The sequence below is a fragment of the Bos indicus x Bos taurus genome, chromosome 6 (genome assembly GCF_003369695.1).
Source record: "Bos indicus x Bos taurus breed Angus x Brahman F1 hybrid chromosome 6, Bos_hybrid_MaternalHap_v2.0, whole genome shotgun sequence".
Classification (NCBI taxonomy): Eukaryota; Metazoa; Chordata; class Mammalia; order Artiodactyla; family Bovidae; genus Bos; species Bos indicus x Bos taurus.
The window spans coordinates 25587389-25610167 of record NC_040081.1 but is presented as its reverse complement, the minus strand read 5'-3'; the positions used below and the strand labels follow the sequence as shown (position 1 = coordinate 25610167).

Sequence of the window (22779 nt, the reverse complement as noted above, 5' to 3'; positions counted from 1 at the left end):
TCCAAGTCTGTGCCCCACCACTAATGCTGAAGAAGCTGAACAGTTCTATGAAGACCTACAAGACCGTCTAGAACTAATACAAAAAAAAAAAAAAGATGTCCTTTTCATCATAGAGGACTGGAATGAAAAAGTAGGAAGTCAAGAGATACCTAGAGTAACAGGCAAGTTTGGCCTTGGAGTACAAAATGAAGCAGGGCAAAGGCTAACAGAGTTTTGCCAGGAGAACACTGGTCATAGCAAGCAGTCTCTTCCAACAATACAAGAGACAACTCTACACATGGACATCCCAGATGGTCAATACTGAAATCAGATTGATTATATTCTTTGCAGCTGAAGATGGAGAAGCTCTATACAGTCAGCAAAAACAAGACCGGAAGCTGACTGTGGCTCAGATGAACCCCTTATTGCAAAATTCAGACTTAAATTGAAAAAAGCAGGGAAAACTCGTAGACCATTCAGGTATGACCTAAATCAAATCCCTTATGATTATACAGTAAAAGTGACAAATAGATTGAAGGGATTAGTTCTGATAGACAAAGTGCCAGAAGAACTATGGAAGGAGGTTCAAAACTCGGTACAGGAAGCGGTTACCAAAACCATACCCAAGAAAAATAAAGACAAAATGGTTGTCTGAAGAGGCCTTACAAATAGCAGAGAAGAGAAGAGAAGTGAAAGGCAAAGGAGAAAAGGAAAGTTATACCCTTCTGAATGCAGAGTTCCAAAGAGTAGCAAGGAGAGTTAAGAAAGACTTCCTCAGTGATCAATGCAAAGAAATAGAGGAAAGCAATATAATGGAAAAGACTAGAGATCTCTTCAAGAAAATTAGAGATACCAAGGGAACATTTCATGCAAAGATGGGCACAATAAAGGACATAAATGGTATGGACCTAATAGAAGCAGAAGATATTAGGAAGAGGTGGCAAGAATACAAGAACTATATAAAAAGGTCTTAATGATCGGGATAACCACGATGGTGTGGTCACTCATCTAGAGTCACATTTCCTGGAGTGTGAAATCCAGTGAGGCTTAGGAAGGATCACTACAAACAAGGCTAGTGGGGGTGATGGAATTCAAGCTAAACTATTCCAAATCCTAAAAGATGATGCTGTGAAAGTGCTGCACTCAATATGCCAGCAAATTTGAAAAACTCAGCAGTGGCCACAGGACTGGAAAAGGTCAGTTTTCATTCCAATCCCAAAGAAAGGCAATGCCAAAGAATGTTCAAACTACCGCACAATTGCACTCATTGCACATGCTAGGAAGATAATGCTCAAAATCCTTCAAACTAGGCTTCAACAGTATGTGAACTGAGAACTTCCAGATGTACAAGCTAGATTTAGAAAAGGAAAAAGAACCAAAGATCAGATTACCAATATCTGTTGGATCATAGAAAAAGCAAGGGAACTCCAGAAAAATATCTACTTCTGCTTCATTGACTACTCTAAAGCCTTTGACTATGTGGATCACAACATATAACTTGTGAATTATGTTTCATGGAAAGAAAGGAAGAAAGAAGGAAGGAAGGAAGAAAAAGAAAGAAAGAAAAAGCCACATAGTTGTGTCTGACTCTGCAATTCCATGGACTGTAGCCTGCCAGGCTCCTCTGTCCATGGAATTTTCCAGGTAAGGATACTGGTGTGGATTGCCATTTACTTCTCCAGGAGATCTTCTTGACCCAGGTTTTGAACCTGGGTCTCCTACACTGCAGGCAGTCTTTACCATCTGAGCCAGTCTTAGATAATTAAGATAGCTGAAATCATAGGATCAGGGACTTAGACACAGAAAGGAATGGTGTAAAAAAATACTATAAATTATTTGTATATCATTAGCAGTCCACGGAGAAGGCAATGGCACCCCACTCCAGTACTCTTGCCTGGAAAATCCCATGGACGGAGGAGCCTGGTGGGCTGCAGTCCATGGGGTGGCTAGGAGTCGGACATGACTGAGCAATTTCACTTTCACTTTTCACTTTCATGCATTGGAGAAGGAAATGGCAACCCACTCCAGTGTTCTTGCCTGGAGAATCCCAGGGACAGGGGAGCCTCGTGGGCTGCCATCTCTGGAGTCACACAGTCGCACACGACTGAAGTGACTTAGCAGCAGCAGCAGCACAGCAGTCCACAGTCAAATCTGACCAAGTTTTATTCTCTAGATGTTTTAATAATATTACAAAAAGTGCTGAGAAAAATGAGATCACAGGGCAGAGAATTACCATTTCTATTCACTGACCACAGGCATTTAATAGAAATACCACACTTTAAAGAAAAATCCTCTAGGCCTGAACAGGGAGTTTCTATCCCTAGGGTTGTTAATAGTGATGCCTTTTACTCTAGGTTTATTTTTAAATCTGTTTAAAGCTGCTTGAGTCGGCTTTCACTTATATTAGATCCTTGAAGAGTAGGATCTTGCTTTCTATCAAAGCAAGAGTGTATTAATTAGCAGCAAGGGAAATTATTTAGTCATGGAGTTAATAGTGAAATTTTATTTTATGAAAATTCCCAATTGATTCCCTAAATTGACTTTGCCACATTAATAGAATAGTCCTCTTACAACTGACTGCCACAGCTGAGAAGTGAAGACTTTTTCCCAGATAGCTTTCCTTGTCAGCTTTAATTTTAACATTGGAAACTTCAGGAGAGATAATTAGAAAATTAACTAACATTGGAAGTAAAAAGCACATTTTAACAAATTGAAGCTATTTGGGGAATTAAGAAGATGGGACCAGAACAAAACCACTCTAGATATGTATTTTATTTTTTCTCAGTAAGACAGCAGACATTTTGTTTATACTTTCATATAGCCTTTCACTTATTAACCTATTCATTTTCTATTTCTTTTATTTTCTGTTTTTTCTCATTTTTAGTCAGGCAGGCTCAGTACCTTAGTGTCATTTCAAACTCCTCCCTTTCTGCTGCTTTTCATGTAATTTCATTTATTTCCAGGCTGCTTTTTCTATTTTTTCAATGATTTCTGCTTCCATCCTCTTGTGTCCACTCCAGTATAGGTACTCTATTTAATTATTTCTCCCTCAGACTACTATAATAGATTAACAATGTGTCTTGTGTTATTGGCCACTTCTCATTCCGATCATCTTTCTCTCTGTTGCCAGTTTAATTTTCTAAAGACATGCATTCACTTATATCCTTCTACCATGAGCCTTCTAAGCCCTGCTTCCAACAACATTCTGACATAAAAAGGGGAAAAGTCTTTCAAGTGATTCCCATTGAATGCATTTATTTATTCAGTCTGTTTTTCACTTTCTCTTTAAAAAGATACAATATCCAGTATATCTCCAAGGGTATCCATAAAGACTAATGCAATGAACTGAACCATCATATATCTGTTAGTTGGATTAAGAAATGAACTGAAGTTATGACAAACTTAGACAATGTTTTAAAAAGCAGAGACATCACTTTGCCGACAAAGGTCCGTACAGTCAAAGCTATGATCTTTCCAGTAGTCATGTATGGATGGGGTAGTTGGACCATAAAGAAGACTGAGGGCTGAAGAATTGATGCTTTCAAATTGTGGTACTGGAGAAGACTCTGAGAGTCCCTTCAGCTTCAAGGAGATCAAACCAGTCAATCCTAAAGGAAATCAACCCTGAATATTCATTGGAAGTTCTGATGCTGAAGCTGAAGCGCCTATATTTTGGCCACCTGATGTGAAGAGCCAACTCATTGGAAAAGACCCTGGTGCTGGGAAAAATTGAAGGCAAAAGAAGAGGGCAGCAGAGGATGAGATGGTTAGATAGCATCACTGACTAAATGGACATGAGTTTGAGCAAACTCTGGCAGACAGTGAAGGACAGGGAAGCGTGGCGTGCTGCAGTCCATGGGGTTGCAAAAGTCAGACACAACTTAATGACTGAACAACAGGAACAACATATCTCGTTTCATTGCACTTTGCTTTATTGAGCTTTGCAGATATTGCATTTTTCACAGATTGAAGGTTTGTGGCAATCTTGTAGCTGAGTTATATTATCAGTGACATTTTTCCAGCATTTGCTTACTTTATATCTCTGTCACATTTTGGTAATTCTTGCAATATGTCAAAGTTTTTCATCATTATTACAATTGTTATGATAATCTGTGATCAATGATCTTTGATGTTATTATTGCAAAAATATTAAGACTTGCTGAAGGCTCAGATGATGATTTCCATTTTTTAGCAATAAAGTATTTTTTAAAAAAGGTATTGTATATTTTTTAGCCATAGGCTATTATATATTTAATAGACTAAAATATAATGTAAACATAACTTTTATATGTACTGGGAAACCAAAAAATTTCTGTGATTTACTTTATTAGTATTCTCAGGAACCAGACCTGCAATATCTCTGAAGCATGCTTCTAATTTATTTTTTCTCAGTAAATCATTAATCAGCAAGTGTTTCAAACATGTTTGCATAAAAAATTTACATTGCATTTTCTTGTAATGAAAAGAAAATGTCTATCTTTGGTTAGTTTTCTTTCTTACTCCTAATCCTGTATGTGTGTATTTTTGTTTTCTCTCTTTTTCTTGAATTTGCTTTGCTCAAGGTCACTGAGGGTGGTATAGGCCCTGGTGAAAACTGCTTTTCAACAATCTAGAAAGAGCAAACTGGCTTGAAATCTTTACATGGATTCTCTGTGGATATTCCATACAGTTAGGCCTGAGGCTCTGGCCTGGTAATTTGTGTGAGTGCCCTTTCCTTATCTCAACCTAGATCTTGCCAGTTTCTTCTATGTTATTACGTAGGCTAATTGTATACCACGCAGGTAGGGAGGAGTATGTATGGCACTTCTGTGATCCACTTGAGTATCTCCCAATATTCTATTGTCCAGTTGTAACATGCAGCAACCATAGCTCAGGAATGCTATGATTCCTCAAGCCATTATGAACCTGCTTGAAAGCATGTCTGCTTTCTTCAGAAAGCCTCCTTTTTTTTTTTTTTAAATTTTTATTTTATTTTTAAAATTTACAATATTGTATTGGTTTTGCCAAATAGCGAAATGAATCCGCCACAGGTATACATGTGTTCCCCATCCTAAACCCTCCTCCTTCCTCCCTCCCCATACCATCCCTCTGGGTCGTCCCAGTGTACCAGCCCCAAGCATCCAGTATTGTGCATCGAACCTGGACTGGTGACTCATTCCATATATGATATTATATGTATTTCATGCCATTTTCCCACATCATCCCACCCTCTCCCTCTCCCACAGAGTCCAAAAGACTGTTCTATACATGATTGTCTCTTTTGCTGTCTCATATACTGGGTTATTGTTACCATCTTTCTAAATTCCATATATATGCGTTAGTATACTGTATTGGTGTTTTTCTTTCTGACTTATTTCACTCTGTATAATAGGCTCCAGTTTCATCCACCTCATTAGAACTGATTCAAATGTATTCTTTTTAATGGCTGAGTGATACTCCATTGTGTATATGTACCACTGCTTTCTCATCCATTCATCTGTTGATGGGCATCTAGGTTGCTTCCATGTCCTGGCTATTATAAACAGTGCTGTGATGAACACTGGGGTACACGTGTCTCTTTCAATTCTGGTTTCCTCAGTATGTATGCCCAGCAGTGGGATTGCTGGGTCATATGGCAGTTCTATTTCCAGTTTTTTAAGGAATCTCCACACTGTTCTCCATAGTGGCTGTACTAGTTTGCATTCCCACCAACAGTGTAAGAGGGTTCCCTTTTCTCCACACCCTCTCCAGCATTTATTGCTTGTAGACTCTTGGATAGCAGCCCTTCTGACTGGTGTGAAATGGTACCTCATAGTGGTTTTGATTTGCATTTCTCTGATAATGAGTGATGTTGAGCATCTTTTCATGTGTTTGTTAGCCATATGTATGTCTCCTTTGGAGAAATGTCTATTTAGTTCTTTGGCCCATTTTTTGATTGGGCCATTTATTTTTCTGGAGTTGAGCTGTAGGAGTTGCTTGTATATTTTTGAGATTAGTTGTTTGTCAGTTGCTTCATTTGCTGTTATTTTCTCCCATTCTGAAGGCTGTCTTTTCACCGTGCTTATAGTTTCCTTTGTTGTGCAGAAGCTTTTAAGTTTAATTAGATCCCATTTGTTTATTTTTGCTTTTATTTCCAATATTCTGGGCGGTGGGTCACAGAGGATCCTGCTGTGATGTATGTCGGAGAGTGTTTTGCCTATGTTCTCCTTTAGGAGTTTTATAGTTTCTGGTCTTACGTTTAGATCTTTAATCCATTTTGAGTTTATTTTTGTGTATGGTGTTAGAAAGTGTTCTAGTTTCATTCTTTTACAAGTGGTTGACCAGTTTTCCCAGCACCACTTGTTAAAGAGATTGTCTTTATTCCATTGTATATTCTTGCCTCCTTTGTCAAAGATAAGGTGTCCATATGTGCGTGGATTTATCTCTGGGCTTTCTATTTTGTTCCATTGATCTATATTTCTGTCTTTGTGCCAGTACCATACTATCTTGATGGCTGTGGCTTTGTAGTAGTGCCTGAAGTCAGGTAGGTTGATTCCTCTAGTTCCATTCTTCTTTCTCAAGATAGCTTTGGCTATTACAGGTTTTTTGTATTTCCATACAAATTGTGAAATTATTTGTTCTAGCTCTGTGAAGAATACCCTTGGTAGCTTGATAGGGATTGTACTGAATCTATAAATTGCTTTGGGTAGTATACTCATTTTCACTATATTGATTCTTCCAATCCATGAACATGGTATATTTCTCCATCTATTAGTGTTCTCTTTGATTTCTTTCACCAGGGTTTTATAGTTTTCTCTATATAGGTCTTTAGTTTCTTTAGGTAGATATATTCCTAAGTATTTTATTCTTTCTGTTGCAATGGTGAATGGAATTGTTTCCTTAATTTCTCTTTCTGTTTTCTCATTATTAGTGTATAGGAATGCAAGGGATTTCTGTGTGTTGATTTTATATCCTGAAACTTCACTATAATCATTGATTAGTTCTAGTAATTTTCTGGTGGAGTCTTTAGGTTTTCTATGTAGAGGATCATGTCAGCTGCAAACAGTGAGAGTTTTACTTCTTCTTTTCCAATTTGGATTCCTTTTATTTCTTTTTCTGCTCTGATTGCTGTGGCCAAAACTTCCAAAACTATGTTGAATAGTAGTGGTGAGAGTGGGCACCCTTGTCTTGTTCCTGACTTTAGAAGAAATGCTTTCAATTTTTCACCATTGAGGATAATGTTTGCTATGGGTTTGTCATATATAGCTTTTATTATGTTGAGGTATGTTCCTTCTATTCCTGCTTTCTGGAGAGTTTTTATCATAAATAGATGTTGAATTTTCTCAAAGGCTTTCTCTGTATCTATTGAGATAATCATATGGCTTTTATTTTTCAATTTGTTAATGTGGTGTATTACATTGATTGATTTGCGGATATTAGAAAATCCTTGCATCCCTGGGATAAAGCCCACTTGGTCATGGTGTATGATCTTTTTAATGTGTTGTTGGATTCTGATTGCTAGAATTTTGTTAAGGATTTTTGCATCTATGTTTATCAGTGATATTGGCCTGTAGTTTTCTTTTTTTGTGGCATCTTTGTCAGGTTTTGCTATTAGGGTGATGGGGGCCTCATAGAATGAGTTTGGAAGTTTACCTTCCTCTGCAATTTTCTGGAAGAGTTTGAGTAGGATAGGTGTTAGCTCTTCTCTAAATTTTTGGTAGAATTCAGCTGTGAAGCCGTCTGGACCTGGGCTTTTGTTTGCTGGAAGATTTTTGATTACAGTTTCAATTTCTGTGCTTGTGATGGGTCTGTTAAGATTTTCTATTTCTTCCTGGTTCAGTTTTAGAAAGTTGTACTTTTCTAAGAATTTGTCCATTTCTTCCACGTTGTCCATTTTATTGGCATATAATTGTTGATAGTAGTCTCTTATGATCCTTTGTATTTCTGTGTTGTCTCTTGTGATCTCTCCATTTTCATTTCTAATTTTATTGATTTGATTTTTCTCCCTTTGTTTCTTGATGAGTCTGGCTAATGGTTTGTCAATTTTATTTATCCTTTCAAAGAACCAGCTTTTGGCTTTGTTGATTTTTGCTATGGTCTCTTTTGTTTCTTTTGCATTTATTTCTGCCCTAATTTTTAAGATTTCTTTCCTTCTACTAACCCTGGGGTTCTTCATTTCTTCCTTTTCTAGTTGCTTTAGGTGTAGAGTTAGGTTATTTATTTGACTTTTTTCTTGTTTCTTGAGGTATGCCTGTATTGCTATGAACTTTCCCCTCAGAACCCCTTTTACAGTGTCCCATAGATTTTGGGTTGTTGTGTTTTCATTTTCATTCGTTTCTATGCAAATTTTGATTTCTTTTTTGATTTCTTCTGTGATTTGTTGGTTATTCAGCAGCGTGTTGTTCAGCCTCCACATGTTGGAATTTTTAATAGTTTTTCTCCTGTAATTGAGATCTAATCTTACTGCATTGTGGTCAGAAAAGATGCTTGGAATGATTTCAATTTTTTTGAATTTACCAAGGCTAGATTTATGGCCCAGGATGTGATCTCTCCTGGAGAAGATTCCATGTGCGCTGGAGAAAAAGGTGAAATTCATTGTTTGGGGATGAAATGTCCTCTAGATATCAATTAGGTCTAATTGGTCTATTGTATAGTTTAAAGTTTGTGTTTCCTTGTTAATTTTCTGTTTAGTTGATCTATCCATAGGTGTGAGTGGGGTATTAAAGTCTCCCACTACTATTGTGTTATTGTTAATTTCTCCTTTCATACTTGTTAGCATTTGCCTTACATATTGTGGTGCTCCCGTGTTGGGGCATATATATTTATAATTGTTATATCTTCTTCTTGGATTGATCCTTTGATCATTATGTAGTGACTGTCTTTGTCTCTTTTACAGCCTTTGTTTTAAAGTCTATTTTATCTGATAAGAGTATTGCTACTCCTGCTTTCTTTTGGTCCCTATTTGCATGGAAAATCTTTTTCCAGCCCTTCACTTTCAGTCTGTATGTGTCCCCTGTTTTGAGGTGGGTCTCTTGTAGACAGCATATGTAGGGGTCTTGTTTTTGTATCCATTCAGCCAGTCTTTGTCTTTTGGTTGGGGCATTCAACCCATTTACGTTTAAGGTAACTATTGATAAGTATGATCCCGTTGCCATTTGCTTTATTGTTTTGGGTTTGAATTTATACACCGTTTTTGTATTTCCTGTCTAGAGAATATCCTTTAGTATTTGTTGGAGAGCTGGTTTGGTGGTGCTGAATTCTCTCAGCTTTTGCTTGTCTGAGAAGCTTTTGATTTCTCCTTCATATTTGAATGAGATCCTTGCTGGGTACAATAATCTGGGTTGTAGTTTATTTTCTTTCATCACTTTAAGTATGTCTTGCCATTCCCTCCTGGCTTGAAGAGTTTCTGTTGAAAGATCAGCTGTTATCCTTATGGGAATTCCCTTGTGTGTTATTTGTTGTTTTTCCCTTGCTGCTTTTAATATTTGTTCTTTGTGTTTGATCTTTGTTAATTTGATTAATATGTGTCTTGGGGTGTTTCACTTTGGGTTTATCCTGTTTGGGACTCTCTGCATTTCTTGGACTTGAGTGATTATTTCCTTCCCCATTTTAGGGAAGTTTTCAACTATTATCTCCTCAAGTATTTTCTCATGGTCTTTCTTTTTGTCTTCTTCTTCTGGGACTCCTATAATTCAAATGTTGTAGCGTTTAATATTGTCCTGGAGGTCTCTGAGATTGTCCTCATTTCTTTTAATTCATTTTTCTTTTATCCTCTCTGATTCATTTATTTCTACCATTCTATCTTCTAATTCATGAATCCTATCTTCTGCCTCTGTTATTCTACTATTTTTTGCCTCCAGAGTGTTTTTGATCTCATTTATTGCATTATTCATTATATATTGACTCTTTTTTATTTCTTCTAGGTCCTTGTTAAACCTTTCTTGCATCTTCTCAATCCTTGCCTCCAGGCTATTTATCTGTGATTCCATTTTGATTTCAAGATTTTGGATCAATTTCACTATCATTATTCGGAATTCTTTATCAGGTAGATTACCTATCTCTTCCTCTTTTGCTTAGTTTGGTGGGCATTTATCCTATTCCTTTATCTGCTGGGTATTCCTCTGTCTCTTCATCTTGTTTAAATTGCTGAGTTTGGGGTGTCCTTTCTGTATTCTGGCAGTTTGTGGAGTTCTCTTTATTGTGGCGTTTCCTCACTGTGTGAGTTTGTACAGGTGGCTTGTCAAGGTTTCTTGGTTAGGGAAGCTTGTGTCAGTGCTCTGGTGGGTGTAGCTGGATTTCTTCTCTCTGGAGTGCAATGAAGTGTCCAGTAATGAGTTATGAGATGTCTATGGTTTTGGGGTGACTTTGGGCAGCCTGTATCTTGGAGCTCAGGGCTGTGTTCCTGTGTTGCTGGAGAATTTGCTTGGTATGTCTTGCCCTGGAACTTGTTGACTCTTGTGTGGTGCTTGGTTTCAGTGTATGTATGGAGGCGTTTGATGAGCTCCTGTCAATTAATGATCCCTGGAGTCAGGAGTTCCCTGGAGTCAGGGTTTGGACTTAAGCCTCCTGCTTCCAGTTATCAGTCTTATTTTTACAGTAGTTTCAAAACTTCTCCTTCTATATAGCACCATTAATAAAACATCTACGTTGAAGATGAAAAGTTTCTCCACCGTGTGAGTCACTCAGAGAGGTTCATAGCATTACATGGAGAAGAGAAGAGGGAGGGGGGAGTTAGAGGTGACCTGAATGAGATGAGGTGGAATCAATAGAGGAGAGAGTGGGTTAGCCAGTAATCACTTCCTTATGTGCACTCCACAACTGGACCGCTCAGAGATGTTCACGGAGTTATACAGAGAAGAGAAGAAGGAGGAAGGAGACAGAGGTGGCCAGGAGGATAAAAGGGGGAAATGAAAGGAGGGAGACAGATCCAGCCAGTAATCAGTTCCCTAAGTGTTCTCCACCATCTGGAACACACAGAAATTCAGATTTGGGTAGAGTAGAGAGGGGTTAGGGAGGAGACACAGGCGACCCGGTGCAGAAAAAGGAGAGTCCAAAGGGAGAGAGAGCAGTCAAGCCAGTAATCTCGCTCCCTAGTGAAAAATGGGTATTCAAGATTGGGGTCTTAGGTACAAAATTGGTAACAAATACATAAAAGCAAAAATTAAAAATCTAGAGTAGAGTTTGGAATTTTAAAAATACAATGTTAAAGAAAAGAAGAAGGAAAGGAAAGAGAGCAAACAAAAACAAAAACAAACAAAGTTGCAAAAATTATAAAGAAAATATAGGTACAAAATTGATAACAAATACCAAAAAGCAAAAGTTAAACCTCTAGAATAGAGTTTGGAATTTCAAAAATACAATGTTAAAGAAAAGAAGAAGAAAAAGAAAGAGAGAAAAAAACAAACAAAAACAAACAAAGTTCCAAAAATTATAAAGAAAATATAGGTACAAAATTGATAACAAATACCAAAAAGCATAAATTAAAAATCCAGAGTAGAGTTTGGAATTTCAGATATACAATGTTATATAAAAGAAGAAGAGAAAGAAAGAGAGAAAAAAAAAAGTCACAAAAATTATAAAAAAAAAAAAGGTACAAAATTGATAACAAATACCAAAAAGCTAAAATTAAAAATCTAGAGTAGAGATAGGAATTTCAAAACTACAATGTTAAAGAAAAGAAGAAAAAAACAAAAAACAAAAAACAAGGTCACAAAAATTATAAAAAATATATATATGAAGTTTGCTTTAAAAAATAGGGTCCTTTTTTTTTTTTGCAAAGTAATAGTAGGTTATAAAAGTGAAAATTAAAGGAATAATAGAGGATTTAAAATTTTTTTAAAAATTAAAAAGAAAAAAAGAAAGAAAGAATGATTGTAAAAATAGTAAAAATATATCTAGGACTTTCTCTGCTTTTGTTGTGAGTATTGTGGGGTCAGTTCATTTTCAGCTAGTTCTTTGGTCTGACTTACATTTCTCAAGATCTATAGGCCCCTTCCTATGTAGTTGATACTAACCACAGGGTTTTAATCTATTGCCTGTAGCTTCCAAGGCGGTTCCCTCTGTTATAGCTTCTTCTGTTTGCTGGTCTCTTCAGTGTCTGGTTTCCACCCTGACACAAAGGGGACGGTGGTGGACACTTTTTTTTTTAGGCTCACTTGTTCAGTCACGCTGTGGGGAGGGGGGGACGCTGCAAACAAATAACACTGGCTTGTGCTCGCAGTGCCTCAGCCACACTGGGTCTGCCCCTGCTCACGGCGCATGTAGCCTCCCTGCCCACACTGCTCAGGCTCTAGGTTGCTCCGCTGGGAACCATCCGTGGCCGGCCCTGGGCTGCTTGCACCTCCCGGGTCCAAGCTGCTCAGGTTCAGGCACTCGGGTAGTCCTCAGAGGCGCAGACTCGGTTGGGCCTGCGTTTTGTGCCCTTCCCAGGTCCAAGCAGCTCAGGTGATGAGGTGTTTGGTGAGCGCGATTGCTGCGACTTATCGCCTCCCTGCCACTCAGTTATCTAGGTGTACAACCGGCGCACCTTCTCAGGCGGATGTTGACCGTCCAGACCCCCAAGAAGTTTTAGTTAGCAAAAAAAGCCTGCTTACAGTTTTTTAGATAATGTCTCTCTGGGGCTGCGATTGCTCCCTTCCGGTTCTGGCTGCCTGTCACCAGACGGGGAAGGTCTGCAGCCGGCTATCTCTGTTCAGTCCTTTGTTCCGTGTGCGGGCCTGGCAGTGTCTTAGGCTAGGGCTGGCTTTTTGCGTGGTAGATATCCCACAGTCTGGTTTGCTAGCCCAAATTATTTTGCTCAGATAGCACTCAGGTTATTCAGGCCAGATCCTTACTCTAAGCTATGCAGCCTGCGCCGTGCCTCCCTGCCCAGCCCCCACTTGCTAGTGGCGTGTGCAGGCATCTGCGCTGCTTCTCCGCTGGGGGAGTTAACGTAGGGCTCTCAATCTGCAGGTTTTAATTGTTTATTTATTTTTCCTCCCTGTTATGTTGCCCTCTGGGCTTCCAAGGCTCAGCACAGATTCGGCAGTGAGAAGGTTTCCTGGTGTTTGGAAACTTCTCTCTTTTTAAGACTCCCTTCCTTCCCTCCCTCTTTTGTTTCTTTTTTTGTCTTTTATATTTTTTCCTACCTCCTTTTGAAGACTTGGGTTGCTTTTCTGGGTGCCTGATGTCCTCTGCCGGCATTCAGAAGTTGTTTTGTGGAATGTACTCAGCGTTTAAATGTTCTTTTGATGAATTTGTGGGGGAGAAAGTGTTCTCCCCGTCTTACTCCTCCGCCATCTTAGCTCCTCCTTCCAGAAAGCCTCCTGATGTTAGCAATAAACCTTTTCATACCCTATTGGCCTCATCGGTGACATGTGACGTGATCAGTGACATATGTGACATCATCAGTGCACATTTGAACAGATTTTAAGTGAGAGATCCACATTCCTAAAAACAGATTGCTCACTAGGACTTTTAGGACTTTACAAAATTCTTTGCTCCTGATGCTGCCTATGGCTCTGTCACCAACAAAGATCCTGTTTCTCAGGTTTAGGGAAAAATACCTATGGCACATTAAGCCAGGGGTTAGCACTATAGAGCCAGCATTGCTGTAGAGGAGGCCCTAAACCCTGGCAATGCTGATATGAGACTCTCTGGAGGAAGAAACTAAATATAAATAGAGAGGATTTCCTCCAAGTGTGGCTGGTAACTACCCTAAAAATACAACTATTTGACCCAGCTGTAAATACAAAACTACTGAAAACTTTATAAAATAGAAAAACAAACAACAGAAGTTTTTGTGTTTCTATAATATAGGTTCTAAATTAATATCTGCTGAGATACAACAATTGACAAATTTTCATGAACTTAATATTAGGGTATAGTTATAATTGGGGATCCTTCTACATTTAAACCAAGAGATTTGACTAAATTTAAGTAAAAGGCTCTCTATACTCTTAGGGGAGTGACCAAATATAAAACAGAGGAAAATTAGGTATTCCCTATCTTAATGATCAGAACTATTGCCTTATTTAAATTTCCCATGGTCATATAGCATCCTTGTCCTAAAATATCTCCTAGTGGTTATGCACATTCTGGCCCAACAAGTAATAAAACAAATCGCTGGCACTTAAAATTGGCTTTCAAAAATAACCCCTCACCCCAGTTAAAATAGTTGATACAGCATAACATAAAATAGGGATTTTAAGGATCGAAACCCATTATTCAAGACCTAATTAAAGAAGGGATGGTTATCTCCACTCTCTCTCCATTTAACAGCCCAATTTGGCCTGTTCTCAAATCTGAGAGGAATGATTGGCTCCTTATGATGGACCACCACAGCTTTAATGTTGTGGGCATACTGGTAAGGACCCTGAAAGTGAAAGTATTAGTCACTCAGTCTTGTCCAACTCTTTGGGACCCCGTAGACTGTAGCCTGCCAGGCTCCTCTTTCCATGGAATTCTCCAGGCAAGAATACTGGAATGGGGATACTGGAATACTGACCCAGGGATCAGACCTCTGCCCTGCAGGCAGGTTCCTTACCATCTGAGCCATTAGAGAATCCCCATTGAGGCCCCTATACCAATATTATTGAAATGAATTATTATTTTCTGCAAAGAGTTTTTATAGTTACAGCTCTTACATTTAGTTCCTTGACCCATTTTGATTCAAAATGGATCATATGGGAGGAGATAGGGATCTAACTTTATTTTTTTGCATGTGAGTATCATCATGTCAGCATTATTTGTTGAAAACAAATTCTTTGCCAACTGAATGTCCTGGCACCCTTGTCAAAAATCAATTTATCACAAATGTATGAATCATAGATAATAAACTAGGGCAATTAATTGTAGGGCTCAATTCCTCTTCCTTTCACTCCAAATACTCTTTCATTGCCTAATGTTCTGTCTTAAAACCATTGTCATATACAGATGTGAAAGATATATATGTTATATATATATAATACATGTATATGTATATATTATACAATTTATATTTTATATACAAATATTATACATACTTTTTTTTTTCAGTTTTTTTTTTTTCAGATGGGAGGGTAAATCTCATCTCAGTTACTCATTCCTGACTGGAGTGAAAGTCTGGGATTAATTCATACTTTTTCCAAATGATTATTTTTTTAATATAGGGGAAAAAATGACTTAAGATCTGTCCTCTTAGTAATTGTTGAAGTGTACCACACATTGTTGTTAACTGTAGGCACAATATTGTACAGACTTCTAGACCCTTTTCATCTTTTGTAACTGAAACTTTATACACATTGAACACCAACTCCCTGTTTCCCCTTCCCATAGTCTCTGGCAACTGCTATTCCATTTTCTTCTTCTATGAGTTTGACTACCATGCTGCTGCTGCTGCTGCTGCTAAGTCGCTTCAGTCGTGTCCGACTCTGTGCGGCCCCATAGAGGGCAGCCCACCAGGCTCCCCCTTCCCTGGGATTCTCCAGGCAAGAACACTGGAGTGGGTTGCCATTTCCTTCTCCAATGCATGAAAGTGAAAAGTGAAAGTGAAGTCACTCAGTCCTATCCAACTCTTAGTGACCTTAGATACCTCATAAAAGGGGAATCATGCAGTTGTCTGTGACTGACTTATTTCAACTTAGAATAATGTCCTTCAGGTTTATCCAAGTTATCACATATGGCAAGATTTCCTTCCTTTATAAGGTTTCTTAGTATACCATTGAATGCATATACCAGGTTTCTTTATTTCAAACATTCCAGTGTAACAATGGGGAGGGGATTAATGTTTTTTTTCCCTTACATTTTATATGACTGATTGTTGTTGTTGTTTAGCTGCTAAGTCATATCTGGCTGTTCTGCAAACCCATGGACTGTAGCCTACCTGGATCCTCTGTCTATGGGCAAGAATACTGGAGTGGGTTGTCATTTCCTTATGCAGGAGATCTTCCTGACCCAGAGATCAAACCTGCATCTCCAGTATTGGCAGGCAGATTCTTTACCACTGAGCCACAAGGGAAGCCCCATATGACTGATTACTGATGATAAAAAGAAAAATTCTGCACTTAAATAAAATTTCAGATCTTGTATAGTAGAGGGGAAAATGTAATAAAGGAGAAACAAAATTTTTGTTGATATATTTTGGCCACACTGAAAAACATGTGGGATCTTTCCCTGACCATGCTCCCTGCATTGGAAGCACAGAGTCTTAACCACTGGACCTCCAGCGAAGTCCAAATGAAATTCTCTTCTGATTGAATTTGTTTGGGGACCTTCAGCTCTATGGATGTCCATATCTCTCTTCAGATTTGGGAATTTTTTAACCATTATTTCTTTAATTATACTTTCTTCCTCTTTTTCTCTGTTCTCTTTATGATAATATCATAATGAAATACTATTTTTCCTGATGTTGTCCCATAATTCACATAAGCTTTCTTCACTCCTTTGAGTTGGATTGAATTATCTCTATCTGCATTCCCTTATAGCTTGCTGAGCTTCCTTCAAATAATTTTTTTGTCAGGATATTTGCATATCTCCCTTTCTTTGAGGTTCTCTACTGAAAAATTATTGTGTTCCTTTGGTAATGTCATGTTTTCTTGGTTTTTCATGTTCTTCAAAGTCTTGTATTGTTGTTTTCCCCTTCGAAAAAGCAGTAACTTCCCCCACTCTTTACCAGCAGGCTTTGGATTCACCTGTTAGTCCAGCTAGGGATTCTGAGGCTTTCTCAGACGTCTCTATTGATGCACCTGCTACGCAGTTTTTGTTCCCTCCTGGGAGAGGGGCATTCTTAAGATTGTATCCCTTCTCTCAGTCCTGCAAAAGCAGACCAGGTGTGGAGGGCCCCTCATTTGTTTCCCAAGGACAGTGCCCCAAACTGCTCATGTTTGTGAGCCTTCAGTCCATCTTGCAGAGTTAGGGCAGCTTTCTGCACTTGCTCATTAGCTGTCTGCAGAGGCTTGCTCTTTCTGGCCACGGATGGACAGAGAGGGTAAAGGGCATCAGGGAGGAATTTGGAGTGTTGGGGATGACAGTCGGTCAGCTGGGGTTCATAGATGAGGCACCCCAGTGGCTCATCAGTAGAATTCCTGACGGAGTCCATGAAACGGTTAGTAGAAAGAACAGTGAAGTGTTTAGTAGAGTTTCTTTGATGACCTCAGCCCTGGCTGCTATATTCCAGCCTCTCCCAGTCCTTTCATCTGCAGACTACATCAGTAATCTGGGTTAGGTGAGAAAGAACTGGGCCTCTTGGGAACTGTCTCACATGTTGGGGAAACTGGACACTCACTCCCAAGCTCTCACTTTTCCCTTTGGGAGAAATTGTCTGTCACAGGGTCTTTCCTAGCACCAAACCGTGCTGCCTCAAGGGAAGAGTAATGCAGACAAAGGGAAATGTTCTATTTCCCCTCTTCAGTGTGTCTGTTCTTAGGATTTTTTGATCTAAAAATGTGCTGGAATTTCTTTGCTGGACTCAGACTCCCACAAAGGTAGTCTCAACCCTGCGTGGCTACCAAAATCAGTGTTCTGTGGGAGGATGATGGTTAAAATGTTCTAGGCAATGGCAACCCACTCTAGTACTCTTGCCTGGAAAATCCATGGACAGAGGAGCCTGGTAGGCTGCAGTCCATGGGGTAGTTAAGAGTCGGACACGACTAAGCGACTTCACTTTCACTTTTCTCTTTATGCATTGGAGAAGGAAATGGCAACCCACTCCAGTATTCTTGCCTGGAGAATCCCAGGGACAGGAAGCCTGGTGGGCTGCCGACTATGGGGTCGCATAGAGTCGGACACGACTGAAGCGACTTAGCATTAGCATTAACATTCTGCCATCTAATTGATGTCACTCCCAGACAAATCTCTTTTCTGAGCTTAACAGTCCTACTTATTTTTTTAGTAGTTGTCCTAGGGTTTGCAATATACATTTACAGCTAATACAAGTCCATGTTAAAATAACAGTATACTGATTCATGGGTAGTGAGTACCTTGTAATAACCAAATGATCCTAATTCTTCCCTTGTTTCCCTTGTATCAGTGCTGTCATTTATTTCTTTTATACACAAGCATATAATGTATATATACAAACACACATAATTGAATACATTTTTGCTACTATTGTTTTGAACAAACTATTGTCTCCTATTTCATTTTAGAAAAAGTAAAATGAAAGATTTTACTTTTCCTTTACTTCTTCATTCTCTGATGCTGTTTTCTTTACACAGATCTGAGCTGCTGCTGCTGCTGCTAAGTCGCTTCAGTCGTGTCCGACTCTGTGCGACCCCATACATGGCAGCCCACCAGGCTCCCCCATCCCTGGGATTCTCCAGGCATGAATACTGGAGTGGGTTGCCATTTCCTTCTCCAAAGCAGGAAAGTGAAAGTGAAAGTGAAGTCGCTCAGTCATGTCTGACTCTTAGCAATCCCATGGACTGCAGCCCACCAGGCTCCTCCATCCATGGGATTTTCCAGGCAAGAGTACTGGAGTGGGGTGCCATTGCTAGACCTATATAATTTTCCTTATTTCAAAAGAACTTCTTTTAGCATGTCTTGCAAGGCAGGTGTCCTGGCAATAAATTCCATCAGTTTTTTGTTTATCTGAGAAAGTTTTTATTTTCCTTCCAGCCTTTTCTGTGGATGTCTTTTCTTCGAACTTGTGTATGTAAAGTGCTAATTAGAGGGATTTGCCAGTTTCTTTTTTCAGGAGCTTGTTGTATCTTGTTTCCTCTGTAGTCTATGTAGCTGTGCAGGTTCTCTGATTCTGCAGTAGCAAGCCACTCTGTTCTCCCTGGTCCACTAGGCAGCTCCCCTATCAGGGCCCTGAATCAGGCCAGAGGGATTGCAGTCTTGGACCCTCCTCTGAAATGCCTACTCCTGGATGCACACTCTGTTCCTCACCTTCTCTCTCACTCTGAGTGAGATGAGACAAAAATTGGTCCATCTGGCAGGCTACTCTCAGAAAGTTGGTATGATGGTGCACACTCCACTCCTTTCCCTTCCTCCTGAGGGAGACTTTTCTGGTTGTGCACCTTCTCCCCATTGAGCAAAGTTGTGAAGTCAAAGTGTTTGTCACTCAATTGTGTCTGACTCTTTGTGACCCCATGGACTGTAGCCTGCCAGCCTCTTCTGTCCATTGAATTCTCCAGGCAAGAATACTGGAGTGGGTTGCCATTCCCTTCTCCAGGGGATCTTCCCAACCCAGGGCCTGAACCTGGGTCTCCTGCATTGAAGGCAGATTCTTTACCATCTAAGCCACCAGGGAAGCCTGAGCAAAGTTGTGTTGGCACTTTCAGCTGCCTGCCACTTTTCCAGTGTCTCTGCAGACCCCCAGATCGACACATTGTGCTGATTCATCACCCCCTTATTGAGGGGTGAGGAGAGACAGAAATTAGTCCTTCAGGCAGCTCTCAGAAAATAAAAAATGTAGGTGGCATGTTCCTCTCATTTCTTTCCCTCCCTCCCAGAGAAGTCTCAGGGTGAGCTGTTTATCCCAGATAGGCAAAACTGTGCCAACTAGGCCTTCCAGTTTTCTATTGTGCTCAGCTGCCTCTGAGCCTCCAGCCTACGGTGGTTCTGCCAACAGTGAAAAGTGGGGTAAGACAAAAATCAGGGCTCTGAAAATGTGGTGTTGACTCTGAAAAGAAGGGTTCACTCTCTCTTTTCTACCAAAAGGTTGCAGGTTGGGGCCTTTCTCCCTTGACACTGAGCTATGTTAGCTTGGGGGTGGAGCTGATACAGGCAAAGTGATGCTGCTTTTCTTACCCTTTTCAGTGTAGCTGTTCTTGGTTTTGTGTTTGCTTGTGGTATGGCAACTTCTTCAGTGAAATCTTGAATTCACATAAAGATGTTTGGGTTTATGTGAAAGTGCAAGTGTTAGTCGAGTCTGACCCCATGGACTGCAGCCCACCAGGCTCTTCTATCCATTGAATTCTCCAGGCAATAATACTGGAGTGAGTTGCCATTCCCTTCTCCAAGGGATCTTCCCAACCCAGGAACTAAACCCAGGTCTCCTGCATTGCAGGCAGATTTGTTACCATCTCAGCTACTGGGTTATATCATTACTAAAGTGGTGTTTCTGCAGGGAAAGGAGGACTAGGACTTCCTATTCAGCCATCTTGCTGCTTTTACTCTCTGGGATTAGTTTTTCATCAGTAATCCCAGGGTTTATTTTCAGTTTTATGTTGCAGGTAATATGTAATTAGGTAGAATGGTCTTCAGATTTTGCCTTGGTGTCTAGTAAGATACTTTTACACAGGTAATATCTGAGATGTTATGGGAAATGTGTTAGTGATTTAAAAATACTATTTTTTAATGTATAAAACTCAATTTTTGCTGTTTAGATGGTTACATAGGAGACATTATAAGAAGCACTTGATAAAGTTCTTGTAAGTAGTGCTCAAAAGAGCATTCATAATTTAAAAATATACAGCTACATAAGATTAATTCAATGTATAGTCACACTTGATATTGATACCATTTCTCTGTTTCTAAAACCAATAATCAGTAGCATTGAATAGTTTGGTTGCCTGAAATGCAAAACCAGTGCCCAAACCAATCATTTCCACCAACCTCCGATGGGTGAGCATTTTGAAGTTCAGAGACTCGGGCCAATCCTTCTCCTGGGAAACTTTCTCCTCCTTCATTTCAGGTGCTGATGAGCCCAGTGGAAGCAAATGCTCTGAACTTGAAGATGTTGGCTGGGCACATTCCCCCATGTTCACTGGTGTACATGTGGAACATGTGACCCAAGCACTCAGAAGTTACATTGTTCAAATTGTTTTGCTGGATCAACCTGTATCATCAGCAAAACCACCACCACTTTGACTGATCTGGCATTGTTAGTTCATTGTATAGAGAATGTCTCTGAAACACTCAGGCATGCCCAACAATAGGTCTGCAGTGTGTGGATAATTCACCATTTTTATACCTGTACTTTCCTGTCAAGTAATACATACTGTGAACATTCTTGTGCCACAAAAATGTTAAGAATCTTCCTCTGAAAATAAATCAACTACTTCCATCCAATCCATTTACCAAAAGGGAATTTATTTTTCTGCAATAACATGTAAGCATACAGTAACATACCTAAAAAGAAGGTATACTCTCTGTACCATCAAAGAGGAAACATGAGAATATTGTTAGCTGAGCAAGAAGAGGAAATGAAAGGTGATTATAAGTTTGAATTGATTCATAAGATTAATAAAATTATTTAAATACCACAATTCCATATAGTGAATCTATCCATTAGCTTTTAAGATTATAGTGGCCCATGATCACACAGCCATCTCTGCTATTTTAAAGTTAACCTTGGCAAATAGATTTCAGTAGAAATAAAATTTGTAATTATTAAAAACTTGATCTTTATGTAAATTTTCTTCTTGAAGATCATGGAAAACTATACCCAAGAGTGACACCAATATCCAAGGCGTCGGATAGGCACCAATTATGTTTTGTTTGCTGTATCCTCTATATCTATTTGAGTGTGTGTACACACACCACACACACATACACACACACACATATAAAAAACAGCTATGTGAGCACATGTGCATGCACGCTCAGTTTCTCAGTCATGTCCATCTCTTTGTGACCCTATGGACTCTCGCACACCAGGCTTCTCTGTCCACGGGATTTTCCAGACAAGAATACTGGAGAGGGTATTTAGCACATAAAAGGTGCTAAATTCATATGCTGAATAAATGAATGTATGCTGTAGTGATGTTTTCTATTGGTAATCTAGTTTAGTGCTAGAAGCACAGACTTGGGAAATGGAAAGACCTGCGTTTGCAACCCATTTCTGCTGTTAACTAATTGCTGACCTTGAACAGTATTTAATTTTCCAGAGCTTCTGTTTGTTCACATGTAGAATAAAGAAAACTTACATCGTAAGTCTTTTGTCAGGATAACTGGAGGGGCCTATAAAGCACTTAGCATACTGTCTGAAACCTCAAAGCATCCAATACATGGAAGCTACTATAAATATTGAATGAAGCTCTTCTGTAGATAGTACATGCTTCTAGGGACTTAGAAATTTATTATATTTTTCCATAGAGAAAAGACTTCCTAATCATACGGATTGGAGATGGGGAAGAAGGATGATTTGAGTTACTGTTATAAGTTCCCTCTCTTGTTCAGAGAATAGTAAAGATAGTTGATAAGTACTTATATTAAAATGTTTAGTATAACTTCTAAACTATTAGACAAAAGGAAATGGTGTAAAGTACTCAAAAAGAAGAAAGGGAATAGCATAGAGAACACAACATAGAAAGAAAGCATAAAAATGAGGAAGAAATAAAATCAGGTGTATCAGTAATTATAGTAAGTGTAAATAGATTTGTCAGTAATTCAGTCAGACCTTTCTTGTAGCTTGCTGTACCAGGCATGTGCTAGGCCCAGTATGTAGACTGGTAAGTAAAAGCAATGTGATGAGGATGCAACCTCTCTGCATCTCTTGTATTGCCTTTCCTGTGCATTCATTTCATTCTTAGCTCAGTTGTTTTTCCTTCCTGGAGCTGCTCAGAAGTGTTCTACCAACTTAGCAACCCTGGCAGAAATAGCGGAGCTCTGTCTCAGAGCTCCAGTGGAACTCCTTCAACAGAGTCTCAGGAGCCTGGCTCATGCCAGAAATCAGACTGGCATGACAAAGGATCTAAAAGAGTGGAAAAGAATCTAAAACAGTGGGTATACATATATGTATATCTGATTCATACCATATGGAGAGGAATATGTTAGTTCAGATGTCCACTGACAGATGAATGGATAAAGAAGATGTGGCTCATACCGACAATGGATTGTTACCCAGCCATAAAAAAGAATGAAATAATGGGATTTGCAGTGACATGGATGGACTTAGAGATTATCATACAGAGTGAAGTGAGTCAGACAAAGACAAAT

The 22779-nt window shown here is 39.2% G+C and overlaps 1 long non-coding RNA gene across 2 annotated transcripts in view; it reads left to right on the top strand.

The window, feature by feature from the left end:
- LOC113894104 overlaps positions 1-20910 on the top strand; it is a 39323-nt gene extending 18413 nt beyond the window's left edge. For both annotated transcript variants that reach the window (XR_003511471.1, XR_003511470.1), the window contains one exon: positions 20534-20910. This is a non-coding gene — a long non-coding RNA (uncharacterized LOC113894104). The remainder of the gene's footprint in view (positions 1-20533) is intronic.
- The last annotated feature ends 1869 nt before the right edge of the window (positions 20911-22779 follow it).